A 25,765-nucleotide genomic window follows, 5' to 3' on the forward strand; every position below is an offset into this window, starting at 1 on the left:
GTAAAACCCCTCCAAGTCTCAGTTTTCTCACCTAAAATATGTACGTAAGAACATAACATTTATCATTGTTTTCTTTGTATTAAAAAAGCAATGCACATAAAGTGCTAGTTGCAAGCACATAGCAAGAACTTGATGACTGTTATTATCATTTTATCATTATCATTGCTGCTACTTCTGCCACTACTTCTTTTTTCAGATTTCAGGGTTATGGGGTTTCCTCCCATCATCTCATCCATTTAAGCCAATAGTGAGCCATAGATTCTTCACTTACAAGTGTTAAAGGTAGAAGGGTGTTAATTCATGTTATAAGAACTTTTATTTATTTTTTGGTAGGAGGAGACAAGGTCTCACTCTGTAGCCCACGCTAGAGTGCAGTGCATCTTCTTACCCATTTCTTCAAGAGCTCTTCTTTCTCCCTCAGTACCTGCTTAAGTCTTCTTATTTTTTCATCTGGAATGGTTTCTTCTAACTCTCGTGGTGTCACTGGGAAAACATCTTCAGTATAGTTTTTATGGAAGGAACGACTTTGTTCATAAACTGCATTTGAATTCAACGTGCCTTTCTCTTGCTTCTCATGGGTATAGTATTCTATCTCAGTTCTCTTTTCTTGTCTGATTTTGCTGCGACTGATGAGAGTATTACATTGTGACACATCTGAAGTTGGTAAAATACTGCTTAGGGGTTGAGAACTGGTGACACGAACTCCTCCATTTGTGTTTGTGTTAGAAGCATTCTCTGTTTTTCTCTTCTTTATGTGATCCATCTTCTTTTTTATTTTTATTTTTTTAAATATATATTTTATTGCATTTCAGGTTTTGGGGTACATATGAAGAACATGTAAGATTGTTGCATATGGTTTTTGCTTTTCTTTTCTTATGAAAATTATGATGTTTTCTCTCCTTCCTTCACCATAAACTCTGTCTCTTTGTAAGTACCACTCTTTACCAAACTGCTAAAGGAATCAAAACCTTCTCCAGAGGTCAAATGGTCAGGAATTCGAGTAAAGCACACTCTCAGATCTTTAGTAAGGCCAAATGTCTTTTTAAATTCAGAATCACTCTTCAGATGTGATGCCTTATTACTTCTTCCTTGAGAATCTTTCTTGTCATTTCTTCCTTGGGTATCTTTTACTGATGTTGATGCCATCTCATTATGGATCAATGTGAGGCATTGCCTGAATTTTCCTCTGCAGGTGTCAGGAAGACCCTCCATGGGTTATTTGACATTTTAGTGGGGAGGAAGGGCACACCTCTTCCAGGAAAGTGGCTCACTGCAGCCTCGACTTCCCAGGCTCAGGTGATTCTCCCAGCTTAGCCTCTTTAGTAGCTGGGACTACAGGTGTGTGCCACCATGCTAGGCTAATTTTTTGCATTTTTAAAAAACAGAAACAGGATTTTCCCATGCTGCCCAGGCTGGTCTTGAACTCCTGGGCTCAAGTGATCCTCCCACCTTGGCCTCCCAAAGTGCTAAGATTATAGGTATGAGCCACTGTATCTGGATGCAGAAGTTTTTTAATACATAAAATGACAACAGTCATCTGTCTTGCATGTAATATTCTTACACTGTCATTTTCTAGGAGATGAATAATTTAGTTTTTAGGGACTGTGTATATTTAAGCTTTATTTTCATAAAAAAGTTTGTTTTATTATTCTTTAAAATTAAGAAATATCCAATTCTGGTGGTGAAAAATTGATGAACACTATTTTTTTGTTTGTTTTCTAGAAAATGTCCTTAAAGACAGTAGAGCCATCATTTTGATTTCTCTTCCACGCATCTTTCTGAAGATCAATTGTCTTGGAATTACTGCTAGTGATTTTATAACCAATTGATAAAGAAAAAAACATGAAGGCTCCCTATATCAGAATTAGATAAGAAATTAGCCATGTGGATTTTTTTTACTGAACATCCATGGTATTTAATAAAGAGAATCTAGAAATGGGTGAAGAAAAAGAAAAGAATACTGATAGGAGTCAAGTCTTTGGAGCAGATAGTTAGAGCCCCATCATTGAGCAACAAAACTTTACAATTTCCAAAGAAAGGAAAATAACCAGGTAGTCATTTTCTGTGTGGCTTTACAAAAGCCTTTTCTTAAATATATGGCTAAGAAAATATTGGAAACGAAACGGAGGACAGTGACTCAAAAAGTAATATACTGTGTCAGGCTGTTGAGGTTAGCAAGGAAAATATCATTTAGGTGAATCTTTCTCAGGGGCAAAATAAAAGTGGTTTGAGCTAATGTTAGCTAAAGGCCTTAGAAACGAAACAAATGATATATGTTTCAAATACTCTATCATAAAAGGAATATACTGTAGTGAAAACCAGTTTGCTAATAAAGCAAGAGCAACATTAAAGTTTACATTAATTCCCTTTGAAATCAGAGGAAGGATTTTTATCTAATTGAACACATAGAGAATAATAGTTTAGCTGCTTCACTCAACGTATTTGAAAATGTGTCCAGAGAGACTAATCAAATGACCCAAAGCCATAGAGGGTTGGGTGTGGGTGGGAGGAGATTCTGTGTTTAAAACAAAATAAAACTATTTTAATAATATAATTGTGGAGAGAAGGATGGTAGAATTGGTGGACTCTTAAAGGAAGGTTCATTTATTGGACATTGAACTAATAAAAAGGGTAAGGAGACCAGGTTTTCTACCCCTGGCCCCAGCATAAATGTCTGTCATGGATCTGGGCATACTTTCATTTGTATATTTAAGACTTTTGGATATTAAAGGCATGACAGAGGTGATAGAAACGTGACTGATTGCTTTCTGTCTGTGGGCATGCTTCCACTCCAGGGAGCGGATGCAACAAAAACGACATCTCCTGGACCATAGTTGTCCTGTATGTGTGTCTCCACATCTATCCTGAGTAGAACTGAAGAACTAGATTTGAGTATCAGGAGGCCAATAGTATAAATAAAAACAAATATTTTTGCAAAACCTGAGACAAAGAAATGTTGAGTAATTTTTGGAAGATCACACTGTGGGTAACTCCTCTTCCACATCTTCAACTGCCATGGCTTGATAATGTTAATAGACATTTAAGAGGTACTAAAAATAGCTGTGACTATTTCAAGGACTATCAGTCTAGTTGAGTAGACTCTAGAAATACTGAGTAACTTGAAAGATTTATGTAGGAACAGCTTAAATCACATCTATTAATATAATTATTTCATCAACACCAAAGGAAATCCACGTAGCTAGAGCAGGGATATATTTTCAGCCACTCTCCTAAATCAATGAGGTGACTGAGTTTTAGCTATGGGCTTAAGAACTCTTAGAACTTCATTAGGGAATAGTATGTGTGCTGTAAACGTTAATAATAAAGCCACCAATACACCCACAATCCAGCTTCAGAAATCAAGTATTAAGGTAACCTTTGCCATCACCTATTTCTTTCCCCTGTCTGATATTTCTCCCTAGATGCACATCCAAGGTAACTACTATCTTGTGTTTTGTGTTTACCATTATTTTGCTATTCTTTATAGTTTTACCATATATATGAGTTTTACTGTTTTTGTTGCTTTATACACAGAATCATGCTTCAATATGTATTTCTGCAACTTGCTTTCTTAAGAGTAAAATTTGGGATTTATTTATGTAACTGAAATTTGTTTCTTATCACTCTTGTTGTTTTTTGAGATGGAATCTCGCTCTGTCACCTAGGCTAGAGTGCAGTGGTGTGATCTCCGCTCAATTCAACCTCTGCCTCCTGGGTTCAAGCGATTCTCCTGCCTCAGCCTCCTGAGCAGCTGGGATTACAGGCAGCTGCCACCATGCCTGGCTAATTTTTGTATTTTTGGTAGAGACGGTTTCATCATGTTGGCCAGGGTGGTCTTGAACTCCTGGCCTCAATTGATCCACCTGCCTCAGCCTCTCAAAGTGCTGGGATTACAGGAGTGATTGTGTTCAATTGTATTTTTTTTTTTTTTGAGACAGTCTCACTCTGTCACCAGGCTGAAGTGCAGTGGTGCGATCTTGGCTTACTGCAACCTCCGCCTCCCAGGTTCAAGTGATTCTCCTGCTTCAGACTCCTGAGTAGCTGAGACTACCTGTGCACGCCACCATGCCCAGTTTTTTTGTTTGTTTGTTTGTTTTTAGTAGAGATGGGGTTTCACTATGTTGGCCAGGATTGTATCGATCTCTTGACCTCATAATCCACCTACCTTGGCCTGCCAAAGTGCTGGTATTACAGCGTGAGCCACCTCACACTGTAATGATGTATTTTTAACTCATTCTTCTGTCTTTAGATATTTGCATTATTCTCATTATTTTATATTACATACAATGCTGCTATGAACATTGTCACATATAAACAAGCTTCTCTTGGGTATACACCTGTGGTAAGACTTGGATCCAGGTTTTGTAGATCAGAAATATTTATCATTTAGAGCCTCTTGTAAAAACAAAATAGCCTCAAATTAGGCATTAATGTTTATATTTATTGGGATAAGAAAAGAAATCACAACACATTTTAATAATTTTTGTTAATGTGGTGGATACCAATGATATATTTTTGAGTTTTAAATTTGTGTTTGTCTGATACTGAGAAATTTGAGAACAGGGTCTTATATTTATTGATCATTCATGTTTCTTTTTCTGTGAAATGCCTTCACAGATCTTTTGACCATAGTCTATTTATTTTTAAATCATTCCTTTTGATTCACTGGAATTCCTGATATATATGTGTGTTTATATATACACTTTATATATGTGTGTGTATATATATACACTTTATATATATGTGTATATATGTGTATACTTTTTATATATATGTGTATATATATATACACAAAGTATATATATATATATACACTTTGTTGAATATATCTATATACTATATATATACCTGATATATATATACATATACATATATACATATATATACAATAATATACATATATATACAATATATACATATATATACTATATATACATATTTACACTATATATACATATATACTATATATATTCCTGATATATATACATATATACACACATATATATACACATGCATATATACATATATATAGTATATATATACACATATACATATATATACACATATATACACATATATATACATATACATGTGTATATATATGTATATGTGTATATATATCAGGAATATATCTATAGTATATAGATATATTCAACAAAGTATTAATATTCAAACTATATCAGTATATATAAACACTTTGTGTACAACCTTTCACATTTTGCCCTTATGGCTGGTTTGTTTTGTGTCTATTGTAAGAAATCTTCCTTGACTTCAAAATTATGAAGAGAGTTTCCTGTGTTTTCACCTAAAATCTTTGCTTTTTCGCTTTTAACATTCACTTATGTACTCCATCTGGAATTAAATTTTATGTATGATGTTAAGTTGGGATAAAGATTTTTTTTTCAATATGAATAGCTAGGTGATCCAACAGGATTTATTAAAATGATCCTTTGCTCATTTCACTGCAGTAGCAACTTTCATCAATCAATATACCATAGGTCTTCTGTTAATAGAATCTACATCCTGTTCAATTGGTTTGCTTTGTCTATCCTTATGACAATATTGCACTATTTTATTTAACATCGCTACCTTATCATAGGTCTTGAATTTGGTAATATAATGTTTTCATACTTTGTTGATTTTTTTCCAAGACTACTTTGACAATTCTTCGTCCTCTGCATTTCAATATGCTTTTTCAAATTAGTTTGGCAATTTTCACAGAAATATAACTGTGAAAAATACCGCAGATAATACCACCAGAAAAATACCTGTGAACATTTCTGTGAAAATGACAGGATCTAAGAGTAGGTTGAATTTTACACTGACATTTTTTGAAGAGTACAGCACAATTACTTTGTAGACTGTCCCTAAAATCAGGGCTTGTCTGACATTTTCTCAAGTCAAATTACATACTTTTGGCAGTAATGCCACAGAAGTTAACTTCTGTTCTTCTCAGTGCACCACTTTAGAAGGCTATGCTGTTGATTTGCTCCATTATTGGTGATACTTTGATCATTCTGCTAAGGTTGTGTCTATCATGTTTTTCCACTATAACATTATCATTTTATCTATCATAATTAACACGTTTGTTGTGGGATGGATGATTTTTTAAGTGAATTGCATTTATACTTACCTTTATGAACAGCTGACATTTTCATAATATTGATTAAAAATCCTAATTTATTAATGTGGTAAATGCCTCAATTTACTTAGACGTTCCGTAATTTTATTAATAATATCTAAAAATTTTCAGGTAGAGATCACACAGAACTTTTATTAGATTTATTACTATATATTGAATGTTCTTTGATACTCATAAATATCTCAAGGTTTTAAAATGAATTTTATGTGTATAATTATCTGTAAATTGTGATAGTTTTATAACTTCTTTCCAATCTTAATCTTTTTCTTATTTTACTGCATGGCAAGTAATTTCAAACGTGGTGATAGTAGATATTCTTATTCCCAAACTCAGAGAAAATGTGAAACAATTTAGCATTAAACATGCTGTTTTGGGGGGACTTTTGTAGGTAACGTTTATTACAATGTTTCTGTTTGTGCTGGTTTGAAAGTGTTTTATTAATTATTTGAGGATAAATTTCTACCAATGGCTTTTCTGCATTAATAAAAATGATTATATGATTTTCTCCTTTACATTTTGTAAATTACATTGATTTCATTTCAAGTGTTCAGTCATTTTCCCATTTCCAGAATATCCTTTACTTGGGCATTAGGGATTGTAGTTTTATATATTGCTAAAATTAGTTTGCTAATATATAGATATATTTTATATTTGAATACACAGTTGTGAGAAAATTATTCTGTAATTTTTCTTTCTCATATTTTTATATATTTTAGTATCAAATTTATAATGGTCTGGTAAAATGAGTTGCAAAATATTTTTTTCTCTCTGGAATAGTTGCATATTAATTTCTGCTATTTATTTTGTAATGTTTGAAAAAATTTACCAGTAACCATATTTAAAACTGAAGTATTTACAGGAAAGTTTGCTAATGGATTTTATTTAAGAGTTACAGGGCTTCCTGATTTCTATTTCTTTTAAAAACTATTTTGGTGAATAGTGTTTTAAAATAATTTACTGATTTAATAAAACAATTTAAGTATTGGCAAAAAGTTATTAGTCATATCCTCCATTGTATTTTTAATAACTAGTAAGAGCCTTATTAATATTCTTTAATTTCATTTCTTGGTGGTAGCATTTTATTTTCCTATGCTTTGAACTGTCTTGATAGATACTCATGAATTTGATTATATTTTGAAAATGGTAACTGTTTTGTTTGATTTCCTTTAAACACTTGTTTCCTAGTAAAATAATTTTATTATTATTTCATTAGATTTTTGACATGCTCTTTTCTCCTCCAAACTCTTAAAGTAATTGTTTAAATAATTTAATTTTAGCATTTGATTCTTTCCAATATATACATTTAAGAGAATAAGTTTTCCTCTAAGCATAGCCTCAGCTACATTTCCATACATTACGGTTCAAAATACTTTCTAATTTGTATTGTAATTTCTTCTTTGACCCATTGATTATTTAGTAGTATATTTCTTAATTTTCAAGCAGTTGGGATATTTCATTACTTATTAATTTGTAGCTTTATTTTAAATGGAATGTTTGGATACTTTCAATCTTTTAAGACATGCTGAAACTTGATTTATTGGTCAACGTATGATATATCTTGATAAAAGCACCATGGCCACTTGAAAATAATGTATAGTCTGTTGTTAGCAATATTTTACTTATGCCAATTAGGCTCATTTTATAAATTTTATGATTTAAATATTTGATATCATTATTTGTGTGTGTGTTTACTTATCAACAATTGATACAGATGTTAAATACTTGAATTACAACTGTGGATATGAATTGCAGATTGTGAATTTAGTTGATTCTGCTTATAAGATATTCTGAAACTATGTATTTGAAACAATCAGATTTAAAATTGTTTTATCCTCTATTAATAAATGGATTGACTCCTTTTTTGAATTATAAAATATAACTATTTTTGTTAGCAATGTTATATCTACTTTGCTTAATAATTATGTAATTGCAAAAAAAATCATGTAACATCACCAACTTTCTTTCGGTTAATACTTTATTGGTGTATATTTTTTCCATATTTTCACTTTCATTCCATGTATGCTGTTAGGTTTAATGTATGCTTTGCTACATGTGCATATTTATTTCTCTCCAATTTAAAAAATATTCTAAGGGTTTAATCCATTTATATTTAATGTAATTATGTATACATTTTAATCTATACTTATCTTAAAATTTTTTTCCTATTTTTTCCTTATTATTTCTTTCTGTGGAAAACAAAATGTTTATTGTTTTATTTCCATCTATTTGCTTGTTATTTATGCATTATTCTTACTATTCTTTTAGTGATTGCTTTATAGAACATTTATTCTTTGCTTACTACAATCTAATATGCATTATATATTTTATATTTACCAGATTTTCAATAATGCTACAAAATAGGAATGTTTAACTTTATTTGTCCTTAGGACACCTTTAGTAGAATTGTAGTAATTCATTTATAATTATGAAAGTATATAGAACCTATAGGTTATTATTATTAATGTTTTACAATATTCATTTATCTTTTCCCACTTTTTTTTTCTGTTTTACTTTATTGTTTTCTGCATTTCTGTGTTTTCATTTGGGTTCATATTTCTAGAAGCTTGAAAAACATCTCATCACGTTTGTGTTAGTACAGGTCAGCTGTTCACAAATTATCTGAGCATTAGTTTGTTTGAAAATGTCTTTAATGTATTCTTAATTTTTGAAGAATATTTTCACTGAACATGGAATTTTAGACAGATAAATATATGTGGTTTTTCTCAGTCCTTTAGAGCCTTATTCTATTATTTTATAGTTTGCATTGGTTTTGATAGAAGTGGGTGGAACTTCTTTTCTTTGTTGACCTTCATAAAATGTTTTCATTTTCTCTGAATGTGATGATCATTATTATTATTATTTTATTTGTATAAATGTAATGGATACAAATGCAATTTTGTTACATGGATATTTTGTGAGGTGGTGGTGGCTGGGCTTTCAGTGTATCCATCACCCGAATAATATATATTGTACACATTTAAGTAATTTTTCATCATCTGCCCCCCTGCAAACTATGCCATGTATAGTCTCTCATGTCTGACTGCTTTTAGGGTTTAGTATTTATCATTTGTTTTTACCAATGGCAGTATAATTTTTGTGTGTGTAGTTTTTTTGTTTATTTTGGCTGGATTCATTCAGTCTCTTTAATATATGGATTTAGAGTTTCAATCTATAGTCAGGGCCATTAATCTTTAAAATATTTCTTCTCCCCACCTTAAACCCATTTCCTTTTAAATAAAGATTTCACTTATACATATGTTAGACTTAATAGTCTCACAGTTAACCAAAACTCAGATACTTAACTTTTTCTTTTTCTTTGTTTCAGTATGGGTGTTGATAATTTTGTTGCTATGTCACTTTATACACTGTTCTTTTCTTCTCAGTATCTTATTTGATACTTATTTATCCTTTCAATTTTCCTTTTGGATATTGGGCCTTCAACTTCAGAATGTTGTTTTGTTTTCTATCTTCTGTTTCTTTCTCTGTTGTGTGTATGTTTACCTTTAAATACTTGAACTTATTATAACTCTTTTGAAGTCATTGTTGCTAATTCTATCATCTTTGTTATTTCTGTTATTTTTCTATTAACTGATTTTCTTCCTGATTAAGGAAAGAAAAAGACAGGGCACTGTGAATATTATATTGCTGAGCACTTGAGTGTTGTTGTCTTTGTTTTTGAAATGTATTGAATTTTATATTGGCATGAAGATTAATTTATCTAAGATTAACTTCTTCATTTTAAGGCTTCTTTCAGCTTCATTAGGTTGTATCTAAAGTAGCCTTTACTATAGGATACGTAGCTTTCTTCCTACAGCATGACCTCTCTGAGGTCTCTACTAAATGCGTTGGGTGTTCAGCAGGGTCCCCCACTTGAGTAGGTCAGAAACTGATTATTTCTCAGTCGTATGTGAGCTGTTGAGTTCACACCCTTATGGAAGTTCCCTTTTTCCGTCATGTGGATATTAGTTTTCAGTCAAAGAATCAAAGTAATCTCTATGCTGACTTCAGGATCTCTGTTCTTTTTCTGTTTGGTGCCCTTTCCAGTAACCTTCCCTGTTAATTTCAGCTGCTTCTGACTGTCCAAACTGGTCTCTTTTGAGTCATACAAACCCAAAGGTGATTTGAGATTGTGTCTTTGCAGCTAAGCAGACTTACATGTCCTGCCTCAGTTTCTCCTTTCTAAGCTGCAGTCCAGAAAGTACAAAGCAGAATTTCAGGATGATTGTAACACTCTTTTCTTTCCCTATTTTAGGTAATGTAATTATGTATTTCTTGTTCAATATTTGAAAACAGTTACTTCCTATATTTTGTCCAGTTTTCTAGTGTTATATGAACAGAATGCAAGTTGGGAACTCATTCTTTTGTCATGTCTAGAAGTGAAATGTTTTCATATTTGCCTTCATTTTAATTAATGTTTTCACAGGGTTTAGAATTCTGCTGTCAGTTATTTTCTTTCAGCATTTAAATATTTCGTTTTATTGTTTTCTGTTGAGAAGTTATCCATTTTATTGTTGTTCTTGAAACATTTCTTTTTCACTCTGGTCACTTCTAAATTTTTTTGTTTTTGTTTTACAGTACTTTTATAAACTTATTTCAATTGTAGTTTCCCCTGATTTGTCCTACTTTGGGTTTACAGAGCTTCCTTAATCTATGGCTTAATACCTTTCCTCAGTTTTGAAAATTTTACACTCATGATATCTTTATATATTGCTTTGTTTCTTTTACCTTCTCTTGTTCTGGGACTCCCATTGTATACATGCTAGACCATTTTTACTGTGATCTACCTCTGTATTATAGTCTTTTTGTATTTTCTATTCTTTTTCTCTCTATATGCAGTCTTTATTTTCTCTTTGGAATTACATCGAATTTAATTCTTATTTACGATTTCTGTCTTCTACTCTATTTAATCTGTTGTTTAATCCATAAAATACACTTAATTTAATTATTTTATTTTTCAGTTCTAGAACATCCATTTCATTCATTTTCAAAGACTAATTCTATTTTATCACACCTTTCCTATATTTTCATGTTCTCCTTTTTAATTTCATTGACTATCAATTATGATTATTTAAAAAATGCTTAACCATTAATTATAGTATTTGTATCAGTTGTGAATATCTTTGTGTTCCTGTTTTTTCTTTTATTTTTTTTAACCTTGGATTGTTATCATTCATTTTTTTTCTCTCAGCATACCTTGAAATTATATTTCTTTAGAATGTATCACATTTTTTATTAAAAATGTAGAGCCTCAAAATATATTTATCCACAGAGAATTTACCTTTTCCTCTGATAGGTGGATAGAACAGGGGGTGTTCATCTTCATGTATTAATGAGCTGAAATAAATAAAAGTTGAGTTTCAAATTTTGATGAATATTCCTGTCATCCTTAAGATGTAGTCTTTATTACATTCAACTAAGAGTCTTTAGGTAATTGATTTAATAGTTGTGTTAATCAAGATAAGAAACAAAGGAAGCTAATGGCTCAGGTTTTGGGTATGTTCGGTTGAAGATGTCTTCAAAGGATTTGTATGTGACGGTAGTAAATACAGAATTGAAACTAAAGCAAAAATTTAAACCAGAAATATGCATTTTAGGTTCCGCTAACTATGAGTGAGCATTGAAGTGTTAAACTAGATCAAATACATAGTGATGGAAAATGAAGAACTGAAAATCAAACATTGGGAAGATTAAAAAATTTAAGAAGTAAATAAAAATGTGAAGCCCTTAAGTGAAACTGACAAAGGAACTGGAGGAGGCAAATTTGGCACACCAGATTGACACACCCCAGGTGTTCAGTCTAGAGACAGATTCACACGAAAGAAAATAGTCCTTGCTGACAGATAATATGTACTTAATAAATGTTTACCAAATCCATGAGTAAGGAGCCAAGAACTGCAAGTACTTTAGCAATTTTAGAACTCGAGATGAGAATACCAGGGTTCTCAAAATAAATTTGAAATTTTACCCAGGACTTGTATTGTGAAGGACAAACCTTCGGCATCCATAAGTAATAAAGAACTACTAAAAGAGAGAAACATAGACAGATTCTTTTCAATGCAGGAAATAAAATGTAGAGTATGGAATTGAGAGGGAGATTACAGGATTAGACATGAATTGCCACTTCAAGAATCTCAGCCTGAGGGCTGACTTTCTCTTTTTGTAAATAAAATTTTGTGAAACCCAACAGCACCTATTGTTAATGTGTTGTCTATGGCTGCTTTCAGGGTGCAATAGCAGAAGTAGGTAATTGGTACCGAGGTTATATGTCCTGCAAAGCCTAAAATATTTACTTTTTGGTCTTTTACAAGAAAAGTTTACTGGCCCTTAGCCTCAGCATGTATGTGGGCCCGAATGAAGTCAGTGATAGTAAATGGATAAGATGGAACACATTAGGGAGATATTTGACAGATAAAATTAAGACTTCTCCAGGTCTGAGGGCAGAGGTGATAAAGGAGAAATATAGGAGGATACCAGATTTCTGAGTCAGTTAATTGAAAATTTTCAATTAGTTATTAATTAAGGGTGCAAATACAGAAAAAGTACATTTTTAAAATAATGTCAGTTCAATGTGGAAATTGTGAAGTTTAAATTGCCTATGGAAAGGAGATATGACAGTGTTGCATAGATCAAAAATATTCAACTCTGAGAATTAGGTACAGGTTAGAGATTACGCTTTGAAGAGGTTGTTTATTTGTGATCAAATTCATGGAACAGAATAAGAAAAAAAGGCTCTTGCCATTTGTACTATTCTAGCATACAATTTTTAGCAATAACCCTGTTTGCGAAAGCTTCTTAGATCATAATTTTATATAAAGAAAAAAATCAACAGGTACCTTTATAATAAGCAAATTAATAAATTTTCATGAAAAGTTTATTTGTAAGATGGTTGCTTATTATATATTTATATATATATAAACACACATAAATATGGGGTAGAGGTAGAGAGACAGAGAGAGGGATTGTCATAATGCTCCTCTAGAGAATTCACAAAGTTCTATAGAATCCATTATATACCTAAAGCTTAATAATAATAATTCATATTAACTATTCCTAACCACTATATTTAATACTTCTTCTACAGTAGAAAAACATCAGTGCAATATGTCAGAATATTACAAAATATTTTCAAAATTGGCATGTTTTATAATAGGAATACTTTGTGTATTATAGAGTATGTGTACCCATATCATCTTATTCTCATAGCCTTCTGATCTCATTTCCATTGGTCCCACTTTACAGAGGATGAAATTAACAGTCGGATTGTTTAAAGGGCATGATAAACATTACAGAGCAATTAAGGGTATAGGAGTGTAACTTGGTTCTACTGATGTTATGTCTATTGCTTTACCAAGTTTGCTTCTGTATTGTCTGCATTGGGAGGGTTAGAGCACACTGTTGATCGCAGGCAAAATCCAGAATGAAGTAGCTAGGAATAGTTTCAGACTATGCCAGTAAAACATTAAAAAAAAAAACACACAACTAGGTGTAACTAGGCAAAGGCAGCCATTTCAATTTAATGGTCAGAAAAGCTTTTCCCAAAGAAAGAAAAAACTGTGGTCATGTTAGCTTAAATAGTAAGAATTTGACATTCTGGTGTTGCGGGGATCAGATGGGGAGCTGATTCTGGGCATATCTAACAGATTAGAGGATTTTGGAATTGATTAGAAGAAGGTTAACTAGGTCACTGAGAATTAATATGGAGTGAATTGAAAGAAAATTCAGAGGACAGATTGCAAAGAACTAGTAAAAATGGTGGTACCAGTAAGTTTGAATTGGTCTAAAATTTGGGATATTAACTTTGTTCTGCTGTCTATTCCTAAGACTATAGGTTAGGTATTTGTTGGTCAAATAATAACTTTATTAAAAATTTAGGTGCATACAATTGAGATTTCTATGATTTTATCTTATTAAAATATATCTTCAAGATACAGCTTTCTTAAGCATTTTATCAAAATTACCCCAAATGTCTTGGTATGTCTAATGTAAACATTCGTGATGAAAGAATTAAGAACTTCATATCATCTATTCGACGAGTATTGCTTACAATTGTTTTATTATTTTCAAAATTTTCTTATTTCTCTGCTTATGTGTGGGTTTCCTAGCTGAACAATTCATGTGTTTATATTTTTATTTAAACTGAACAGTTTTTAAAACATAAAAATTATTGATCTGGAAATTAAATGTCATTAATACAATGAGGTGTATTTTAATCTCAAATTTAATGTGTAAGATTTTAACTGTTATATAGTACTTTAAAATATTTTGTAGCAATTTATATGTTTGCAAATTACATACTTAATAGTGCTAAAATTAAACAGTCCACATTGTTAATGTCTCTAGAAGTCGAAGGAAATTTCATTTTTAAATATAAAATCATTTATGATTTAATTATAGTGTTGTTTTCTTCAAATTTATCTGAAACAATTATTTCCTTATATACTTCCTCTAATTTTGACCCTTATGTTTTCCAGGCAACCCATTATAAAATATAAACCTATTTTATATCCTTTCTACATATTAAAATTTTTTCTTCTGAATACCTGAGAAATTGTTGTTTGTTTGCTTTTTTACAAAATAGTTAGAGGTTTTTAAGTTATCTGTTCTTCATAATTGTAAACTTAGCACTTAGTAACAATCTAACAAATGAAACTTACAGAGAGATTTATAGAAAGTGGTTGCGTCTCTGTGGGTCTGCAGTCAAGGGTGTGGTTATGGGTCTGAGGGCATTATTGGAAGATGAACTGGGTATAGGATGGAGAGATGCAAGGAAAAGGTAGAAATTGCCGAGTTCTTTATGTTATATATTTGTCAGTGTCTGTCTGATATCACACCTGAGTATTAGGACCTTCAGTGACCAATAGCTGCAACTTCATTTCTGTCTTTCAAATATTACACAAGTAATGCTGAATCAACTCTCTATATCATACATAGGAGGAGATTCTGGGAAATAGAATTCACATCTAATTACATTCACACAGGAATTTGTGTGTGTGTCTGTGTGTTTACGAATAATGAAGAAATCAATATGTCATTATTTGAAAATTACATTTTTCTGTATGCAAAAAATTTTTAAAAAGGATAAATGGTCTTAAATTTAATAAATAAACTTAACCAAGTTTTCTGGATAAATGATCAATATGTAAAAATAAATAACTTCTCTCTATATTAGAAACAGATAATTACAAATAAAATTTAAAATGATAGTATTTAAAATAACATCAAAGAATATTAAATACCTAGAAATAAACCTAAGATGGTTATGACATCTTAATTAAATATTATAAACATTGCTGAGAAAAAATTAAGAAAATCTAAGTAAATATAAAAAACATCCAATTTTTGTATTAGAGGAGTAAATATAAATTTCCCTCATGCTGATTTATAGCACAATTAAATACCAATTTTAATGTAAATTGACAAACTGATTAAAAATGTATATGGAGCTCTAAAGGTCTTATAGTAGCCATAAAATTCTTGAAGAACTTTGACAGAATTGAAAATCTTATACTAATAAATAATAAGGATTTATTATATACCTTCAGCAATCATAACTGTGTTACTGGTAAAAGAATTATGTGAATAGTCCAATGGATTTGAATGCAGAGTCCAGAAACACTCCCATATAAGTGTAAAGTCATCTGGTTAATAACAAAGGCATATCTACAATTCAGTGGGGGAAAATAATTTAAGTTTAATACGTAATACTAAATCAATTGGATGTATGTTTCTAATTGGATAATTGGAATTGAAACATAGACTTAAATGTGAAAGTTAAACAGTAAATCTTCTGGTGTAACAAAGAGAAGAGTATCTTCACAAGGTAGAGATAGGCAAACATTTCTTAAATGGAAATAACTAAGCATTAATGGAAAAACTGACATAATGAACTTTGTTAAATTAAGAACTTCTGATCATCAGAGAACACTATTGGAAGATTTTAAAAGCACATTGCAAACTGAGATAAATCATTTATACTGTACATATCTGACAAAAGACTAAAATCCAGAGCATTTAAAGAGTTCTTAGATGTGTAGAACACATAATAACTATTAAAGGAAAATACTGACAAATTAGACTTTACCAATGTTAAAAATCTCTTCAAAAGATACTTAAGGAATTGAATAGGCAAATTACACTGGTATCCAAAAGATATGAACAATTCCTAAAACCCAATAATAAAAATACAGTTAAGCAATTTAAAAAATGAGGAACAGATTTCAACAGACATGTCAAAAAAGAATATGTTTAGTACATTAAGAAGTGCTGAAAGCATTTATGTTTGGGAAATTGCAAATTAAAACAATGTAAAATATCCCTACAAAACCTCCCAATAAAGAAAAGTGCAAGAGTAGATCATTCTACGGGTTAATTCTACCAAAATTTTAGGGAAAAATGAACTCCAATTCTTTTTGAACTCTTCCAGAAATTAGAAGAGGAGGGAATACTTTCTAATTCACTCTATGTGCCTAACCTGATAAAAAGCCAAAGCTATCATAAGAACACAAGCCAATATCCCTTACTTCCATAGCTGAAAAACTTTTGAACAATATACTACCAAAGTGAATATAACAAAAAAAAGAAGAAAGACTAATCATACAAAAAAAAAAAAGACAACAATGAAGTTTGCCAGATTGATTAACTTTACTTTTCAAGAAAAACTTCTCTGTATTATACAATCATATTTAGTATCATTTTACCCACATTAGTACTTCTTTCAAAATCAGAATCAATCATCAAAACCTGCCACTGCCCTATCAACTCAGCTTATGTAACATTCTAAATCCCTTGTTGTTATTTCAATAATGCTCACAGCATCTTCAAGAGGAGCATATTCCACCTTAAGAAACCACTTTCTGTGCTACTCATAAGAAGCAACTCCTCATCTGTTAAATTTTTATCATGATATTGGAGGAATTTAATAACATCTTAGACTTCATTCCTAATGCTAGTTATTTGCTATTTTCCCCACATCTGCAGTGGCTTCCTCCACTGAAGTCTTGAACCGTTCAGTTATCCATAAATGTTAGAATTAATTTATTCTAAATTCATGTTAATCTTGATATCTTGACCACCTCCCACAAATCACTATTGCTCTTAATGGCATCTAGAATGGTCAATCCTCTCCAGAAAAGTTTTTAAGTTATATGCTCAGTTCCATCAGAAGAACCACACTCTATGCCAGCAATAGCCTTACAAATTGTATGCTTTAAATAATAAGGCTTTAAAGTCAAAATTACTCCTTAATCCATGGGCTGCAGAATGGGTGTTGTGTTAGCAGGCATGAAAACATATTAATTTCCTTGTACATCCCTATTAGAGCTCTTGAGGGACCAGGCACATTGTCAATGAACAATAATATTTTGAATGGATTCTTTTCTTCTGAGCAGTAGGTCTCAACAGTTGGCTTAAAATACTCAATAAACCATGATGTAAACAGATGTGCCGTCATCTAGGCTTTGTTGTTCCATTTGTAAAGCATCATTCTTAGGGGACCTATGATTTTTGGAATGGCAAATGAGCATTGACTTCAGCTAAAAGTCACCAGCTGCATTAGTCTCTAACCAGAGAGTCAGCCTGTCTTTTGAAACTTGGAAGCCAGGTATAGACATCTCTCTAGCTGTGAAAGTCTTAGACGACATCTTCTTCCAATATAAGGCTGTTTGTTTCTTTTATATGAAAGACATGGTTTTTAGTGTGGCCACCTTCATCAAATATGTTAGCTAAGTCTTCTGGAAAACTTGCTGCAGCTTCTCCATCAATACTTGCTGCTTCACCTTGTACTTCAATGTTATAGAGACAACTTCCTTTATTAATCCTCATAAACCAACCTCTACTAGTTTCAAACTTTTTTTCTTCAGCTTCCACACCTCTCTTGTCTTTCATAGAATTGAAGAGTTAGGATCTTACTCTGTATTACACTTTGGATTAAAGGAATGTTGTGGGTGGTTTGATCTTATATTCAGACCACTAAAACTTTCTCCATATTGGTAACAAAATAGTTTCACTTTCTTATAATTTATGTGTTTACTAGAGTAGCACATTTAATTTTCTTCAGGAACATTTCCTTGGCATTCACAGCACAAGAGGCCTAGCTTTTCACCTAGCTTGGCTTCCAACATGTCTTTCATACTAAGTTTAATCATTTCTGCCTTTTGATTTAAAATGAAAGACACATGACTCTTCTTTTTGCTTGAACACTTAGATAGCAGTGTCAGATTATTAATTACTTCGTGCAACTATAACATTGTTCTGAGAGAACAGGGAGGTTCAAGAAGAGGGAGCAAAGCAGGGGAACAGGCAATTGGTGGAGCAGTCAGAACACACACAATATTTATCAATGAAGATTGATGAGATTTGTGGTACCTCAAAACGGTTACTATAGTAACATTAAATATCACTGATCACAGATTACCATAACAAGATATAATAACAATGAAAGCATTTGAAACATTGTATGAATTATTAAAATGTGACCTAGAGACAAAAAATGAGCACATGTTGGGAAAAAAAATGGCTCTGGTAGACTTGCTTGACTCAGGGTTGCCATGAACCTTCAATTTGTAAAAAAAAAAAAAAAAGAAAAGAAAAGAAAAATAAAAGCAGCAACATCTGCAAAATGCAATAAAATGAAATATTCCTATATGTAAAGAACATTTGCATATCACCAATGAAAATAAAAACAACCCAATTAAAACATTAGCAAATGTCAGTAGACATTGTTTTCAAAGAAAATACATAAGTGTCCAACAGGTATATGAAAAATGCGCAATATCATTAGTCATTAGGGAGAATTAAAACCACAGTGATATTCAGAGCCACTAGGATGGCTATAATCATTTAAGAAATGAAAATAAGTGTTGATGAGGATATGGAGAAATATTAACCTTTATATATATTTCTGGTGGGAATGTCAAATTGTGCAGCTGCTGTGGAAAACGGAGAAGTAAAACATGCAAGTACTATATGACCCAGCATTTCCACTTGTAAATACACACTCCAAAGAATAGAGCACAAGTGTTTAAACAAAAAATTCTATATTGTATATTCATAGCAGCACTATTCCCAATAGTCAAAATGTGGAAACAACTCAAACATCCGTCAACTGATGAGCAGATAAAATGTGGCATAAACCAATGATGGAATATGATTTTATAAAAAAAAAAAGTACTGGTGAATGTTATAAAATAAATGAACCTTGAAAACATTATGCTAAGTAAACAATGCCAGACACAAAAGGGCACGCACATATTACATGATTCCACTTAGATAAAATATCCAGAATAGTTAAATCCATAGAGACACAAAGCATATTAATATTTGTCAAGGGTTGTGGGGGAAAGAGACAATCCATGGAGAGTGATTACTTGTGGGTATGGGTTTCTTTGTGAGGTGACAAAGGTCTTCTGGAACTAGATGGTGGGGATGATTGGACATTATTAAGACATTAAATGCCCCTATATTGTATACCTTAAAATAGAGTAGATGGTAAATTTTTAATTTTATATATATTTTAATAATAAAAAACTTAAAAAGACAAATTATTCCATGTTCTCAGAAGGAGATAGTGGAAAAAGAGAATAACATTGTATGTTTTTGTGTTAAAAGTATTGCTTTTGATGGTCATGATCTCATGAGTTAAAAGGGATCAAGAGACCCTTGAAATATAACTTCATTTCAATATTGATGAGGTGCTGGATTGAACTTTTTTCTTTAAGAAAGTTTTGGCCAGGCACAGTGGCTCACACGTGTAATCCCAGTACTTTGGGAGGCTGAGGCAGATGGATCATGAGGTAAGGAGGTCAAGACCAGCCTGGCTAATATGGTGAAATCCTGTCTCTACTAAAAATACAAAAATTAGCTGGGTGTGGTGGCACACACCTGTAGTCTCAGCTGCTTGGGAGCCTGAGGCAAGAGAATTGCTTGAACCTGGGAGACGGAAGTTGCAGTGAGACGAGATGGTGCCACTGCACCTCAGACTGGGCAACAGAGCAAAACTCCATCTCAAAAGAAAAAGGCAAGTTGTTTACAGTTACGGGAAATTTACTGAAACAATTTTATACTAAATCTGTCTTCTCTGACCCCATGGTTAATGTCTGATACTTTTTCAGGACATAATAGTACAGATACCCCTACCCAATAAGGTATCAGCATATTGCCTCAGTTTCTACAAAGTTAAACAAACTATGTATGTAAAGGAATTACTACTTCTATTTTTCTTTTTCTTTTTTTACATTATTACCCTCTTCCTTTAATTTCCTCTTACCAGTATTACCTTACCACCTCTTAATCATCTTTGATTCCTCCAAATTTTTTATGTGCTTTCAAAATTGTATTGTTCAGCACCTGTGGAAGCTCTGTACAGCTAAGCAGCTCTTAAATCCAAATTAGAGTTTAAATCATTTACTTCTGAGACATTTTAAAGTTATTTTTAACTTAAACAATTGCAAACCCGCTGGATTTACAAGTTTTTTATTTACAGGATTATACAGATAAGGCATATTTTATGTTTGATATGATTCAAAGAAAGATGGAGAAACACATACATGCCAATCTTCTGTGTAACCAGAAGTTCATTCTTAAAGTATGCCAACAGTGTGCTATTCTATAGTCTCAAAATGCTTGTTAAGGCTTGGACGGAAGGGATCTCGTTGCTCTCAAACATATAACACTTTAGAAGTTCACTTCTTTTGCTTTCCTTCCAACTGGATTGTGAGAAGTTTTCTAATTAAATTTGATTGTGAAAAAAATTTTCTACTGTAAGATCTTTAGGCATATTCTTTAATAAGCTTTCTCATATATTAGAAAATAGCCCTTTGTTATAAACAGTAAATATTCATTTCATTTCCTTGTTGAGCATACCATTCACATAAATGTCTTTCCTATATGTTTCCGAGTTTAAAAGTGATGTAAATAGTATGATTAATTTATATTTTCCCCTCACTTCATAGACTATAAAGTCTGCATGATTATGATACCTGATACTATGCACTCTTTATTTAGACCCCCAGATAAACAAACCTCCACTATTTTCAGCATTGGAATCAATAATAAAATTATAACATATTGAGCATCATCAAGTAATTATGCTATGTACATTTATTATTTGATTTCACTTAATAACCTAAAGTGGAAGATACTGATACTTGTAAATTGTTTAAGAGTGCAAGAATAGAATAATAAAGCCAAGGGTTAGAATAAGTGCTTTTAGTTGAACTTGGAAAACTGCTCAGTTATAATTAAAAATATAATTGCAAGGAATTGGTATCAATTGGCACAATCTGACATATTAAAATTAAGAACCCCTTGATACCCATGTTATTCTATTTAAAATAAGAGAACTAGTACTGGCTAAGTTGCATACTATATGGGGAATGGAGAAGAAAGGAGAAAAAAACATTTCAGGAAGCATTGCAACAGAGGAAACATTCCAGTGAAACATGATAACATAATTTTAGTTTTTTAAGACATGTAGAAGTTTAGGCATTTCAACACATTACTAAATTTTAATTATTTCATAATCAGATAAATATTAAACAAAATATCTCATAAAATGATGACTTTTTCTTTGTGTGTTAAGATATGCAATTCACTTATTTCTCTTGGTCATGAAGGCAATCCTGCAAGAAAATAAAACTTGGAACCCTGAATGTCAGTATAGCTTTTAGTCCATCTCACATCAATAAAAACAAGTGAATCATTTTCAAGGATTAAGCTCTGGAATATTTTACTGTGACTTTTATATGTAAGTTTGACATTTCCTTAAAAGAGGGAACTCAGAAAAAGGGTTACAGTGTATAAATAGGAATTCCTTAAACTTATTTGGGATTAAAAATGAACAAGAAGTTAAATAAAATGTGAGTTCATTACATCAAGATAAATTTGTCTGTATGTAAACTTCAACTATTATAAAATTATATTTTTAATGTTGCTAACAGAAAGAGGGCCAGCATTTTAAGTCTTTTACTGACAGAATATTTTTTAACTTAAGAAATGTTACTTATTTTAGATTTTAGAAGATACTATAGACATTTTCTGAATTATAAATATATAATATAAACATGATGTATAATATATATTTATAAATAGCTACAATGACACTGATTGTAAATACTATATCTTTCCTAATTTATTCAGGAGAGGATGTTTGGTATAAGTATATGATGTCCAATATTAGTGAATTATTGAATAATTATGTTTAATAACTCATATTAACATATGAAGAATTCTAGAATTTAATTATTAGCATAAGTTGGCAGTTTTATGCCATTTAAAAAACTTGTCCTTTGGGATCTGTTGCATAGATACAGATAAATATTTATAAGCATACATAAATTATAATAATATACAATGAAACTATCATCTAATTTTTATATACTAATTTAGTTGACCAAAACAAATAATATTACATTTAAAGCTTTCTGTATGCCCCTCCTCGACCCAAGCCACTGCATTCCCCTCTCAAGGATAACCACTGCTCAGAAGTTGCTGCCTAATATTCTCCTATATCTTTATAGTTTACCACATCTTCATATAATACATGTTTTAATTGTTCATTTAAAAATTGTGTACAATTTTATATAATTGAATTTCTTCTCTCTCATTTTCTAATTTATTTTTGCTACTCAATTTTGGGTTGCTGAGATCAGTTCATACGATTGAGTGTTACTGTAAATCATTTATTTTCTGCTGTATGTTACTTGATTATGTGAATATACCCTGATGTATTGTGTCATTCTCAAATAATGTACATTTGCTTTTTTGTGCTACTGCCGTGTTGTTGTTGGGAACAATCTTACACATTTTTTTGCTGTAAGCATGGAGGATTTTTTGAGTATGTACTTCTAAAAATTGGGAAACACTGGACTGAGGGTACATACTAGATAATGTTAAATTGTTTCTGAAATTGGTTAAACCAGTTTGTACTGCATCCAGCACTGTATAATAATTTTCAGGTTGCTTTTCATCCTTGTCAACAGTTAATATTGGGAGAGTAAAGTTTGTTTTCTATCTAGAGAGTATAAAATGATGCTATTTTAATTTGCATTTTCTTGATTACTAACAGACTTAAGCTTATGATATGTTTATGGGCCATTCAAAAAATGTTTGGTTAGAATTCCCCTATTGATGGCATTTTCTTATATTGTTACTAATTTGGCTTATTATAGATGTTTATACATATCTGGGGTACTAACCATTTATATATGTTACATATATCTTGTCATTTTTGTCTTTTATTTTCACTGTTTTTGATAAACAGATATATACATTTTAATGTGTTGAATTTTACAATCACTTGTGGACTTTTTTGTGGGGTTTGGGGGGAAAATAATTGTGGAAAATCCTTCTATCTGTAAGGATCCAGTCAGCAAAACTAGAGTGTATGCCAACTAGTTCAACAGCAGAAATTTCAAAGAGCCAAGTGGCTGCAAAGGTTGAAAGACTTGAAAGGCTATACAGGGAAGCTGAGAAAATCTGGAGTTCCACAGCATCAGGAAACAACTACCACCTATAAGGAGCCAAGCTCCCTGGTTCCCGTTGCTGTGAAGGCTGTCCAGAGAGAGCTGAGACCTCAGGGAGAAACCATGAAACAGATGCATCTGTAGCCATCCGAAAGGGAAGCAGAAGGAAGGAGAAAGTAATAAAGACTTGTATAAATAAAGTATATAAAAATACATATTCCACTACAACATATTAAAACAACTTTTCCTTTTCATTCATTTTCCTTGCGTTACTCAGGTTCTTTTTTCTACAACTTATTTTAAGTTCAGGGTACATGTGCAGGATGTGCAGGTTTGTTACACAGGCAAACATGTGCCTCGGTGGTTTGTTGCACAGATCATTCCATCACCTAGGTATAAAACCCAGTATCCATTAGCTATTCTTCCTGCTGCTCTCCCTCCTCCCATCCCCCACCTTCCCACAGGCCCCAGTATCTGCTGTTCACTCACATGTGTCCACGTGTTCTTATCACTCACCTCCCACTAATAAGTGAGAACTGGCGGTATTTGGTTTTCTGTTCCTGTGTTAGTTTGCTGAGGATAATGGCTTCCAGTTCCATCCATGTCAATGCAAAGGACATTAACTCATTTCTTTCTATGGCTGCATAGTTTTCCGTGGCATATACGTAGCATGTTTTCTTTATCCCATCTATCACTGATGGGCATTTAGTTTGGGTAGATTCCATGCCTTTGCTATGTGAAGAGTACTGCAACAAACATATGCATGCATGTACCTTTATGATAGAATGAATTATATTCCTTTGGGTATATACCCAATAATGAGATTACTGGGTCAAATGGTATTTCTGCCTCTGGGTTCTTGAGGAGTTGCCCTGGAGGCCATTAGGAAAAATCAATGAACATCCTAAGCCTACTGATTTATTTTTCTTTTTCCATCTCTTTCCAAAATTTTATATGTATTTTTAGCTGAAATTCTTCTAATCCTAAGCTTTCTTTATATCTCTCTCATTTCTGTTTTTCTATCTGTTTTTAATTTTTTCTTTCCAAAACCCCAATTTATCCTTCCTCAAACTTTGTCAATAATAAAGGAGAAATTTTGGTTCTTCACATGCTGGTCTCTTATCTTGCTCCCCAGTTTGTTCAAGATCCAGGAAGGGAAGGACATTCTTTACTGGGCTCCCTCAAGAAACATAACCTAGAGCATTCTGAGCATCAGGTATATCAAGTTTGCCATTCTATTCAAATTTTTCCTAATGGATATTCTTTCAAGTTTGGAAAAAAATGAGTATAGTAAAAAGAAGACACAGTTATTTTTTTAATGAATATGTAATTTATTGAATCAGTAGATAGCATCAAAGTTTTAACAGTGTATGATTTAATATCATCAATCTTCCTGTTTTCTAGAAATACCTTACAGTACATTATTAGTTTATTTACAGATATGAATAACATGATTATACCTCTAACTAAACTTTTTTACCTTCACCTTGACTATGAGGTACATTTACTCCATAATCATTGATTAAGTGCCTGGAAATTTGTGAACTGCTGGCATAAAAACAGTTAAGGCTTAATCCTTGCCCTCAATAGGTATTAGTTGTAGAATGTTAAATTATGTGAATTCATAAGTAGACATTCTGTTCTCCCTAAGAATGTAGAGTTAGACTCTAACTTTTCATGGTATTATAAAATTTTTACCAACACAGATGTTAATATGAAGCACTCTGGTTGTAATTCAAAAGATTCCTATTTAACATAATATTCCTTCCCTCCCATTATTTGTTCCTCTGTTTGCTTTTACTCTCATAACTACTTTTACATTACCACCTTACAGGCATTCTTCTTTCATTTATTTTTAAATCAATTATCTTTACTTTTAAGAAGTTGACATCTTTAAACCATGAAATATGGTTTTCTTCCCTGGGAACTGTCCCACAGTTAATAGGTGGGAGGTTAATTAATCTCAATTTAATTTTAACTCCCTAGTGAAGGCAGATTAAACCCACTGTACCAAAGGTGGATTCTTGATACAACTGGATCAAGTTCCCTTGATATTCTAGGATTAAAATTCAGAATCCTAGCCAGTCTCTGATGTTAATTGTACTAAGTAGATAAAAACTAGCAACTGTGAGAAAACAAAACTTCTAACTAGAAGCCAATCCAC

At 31.8% G+C, this 25,765-nt stretch overlaps 1 pseudogene; it reads right to left on the reverse strand.

Moving 5' to 3' along the window:
• Window positions 1-347: 347 nt before the first annotated feature.
• On the reverse strand, window positions 348-1,146 carry LOC105709876 (ligand-dependent nuclear receptor-interacting factor 1-like; annotated as a pseudogene).
• Between the last annotated feature and the right edge of the window lie 24,619 nt (window positions 1,147-25,765).

The sequence above is a fragment of the Aotus nancymaae genome, unplaced genomic scaffold (assembly GCF_030222135.1).
Source record: "Aotus nancymaae isolate 86718 unplaced genomic scaffold, 86718_ANA_hifiasm-v0.15.2.pri h1tg000016l, whole genome shotgun sequence".
NCBI classification, from domain to species: Eukaryota; Metazoa; Chordata; class Mammalia; order Primates; family Aotidae; genus Aotus; species Aotus nancymaae.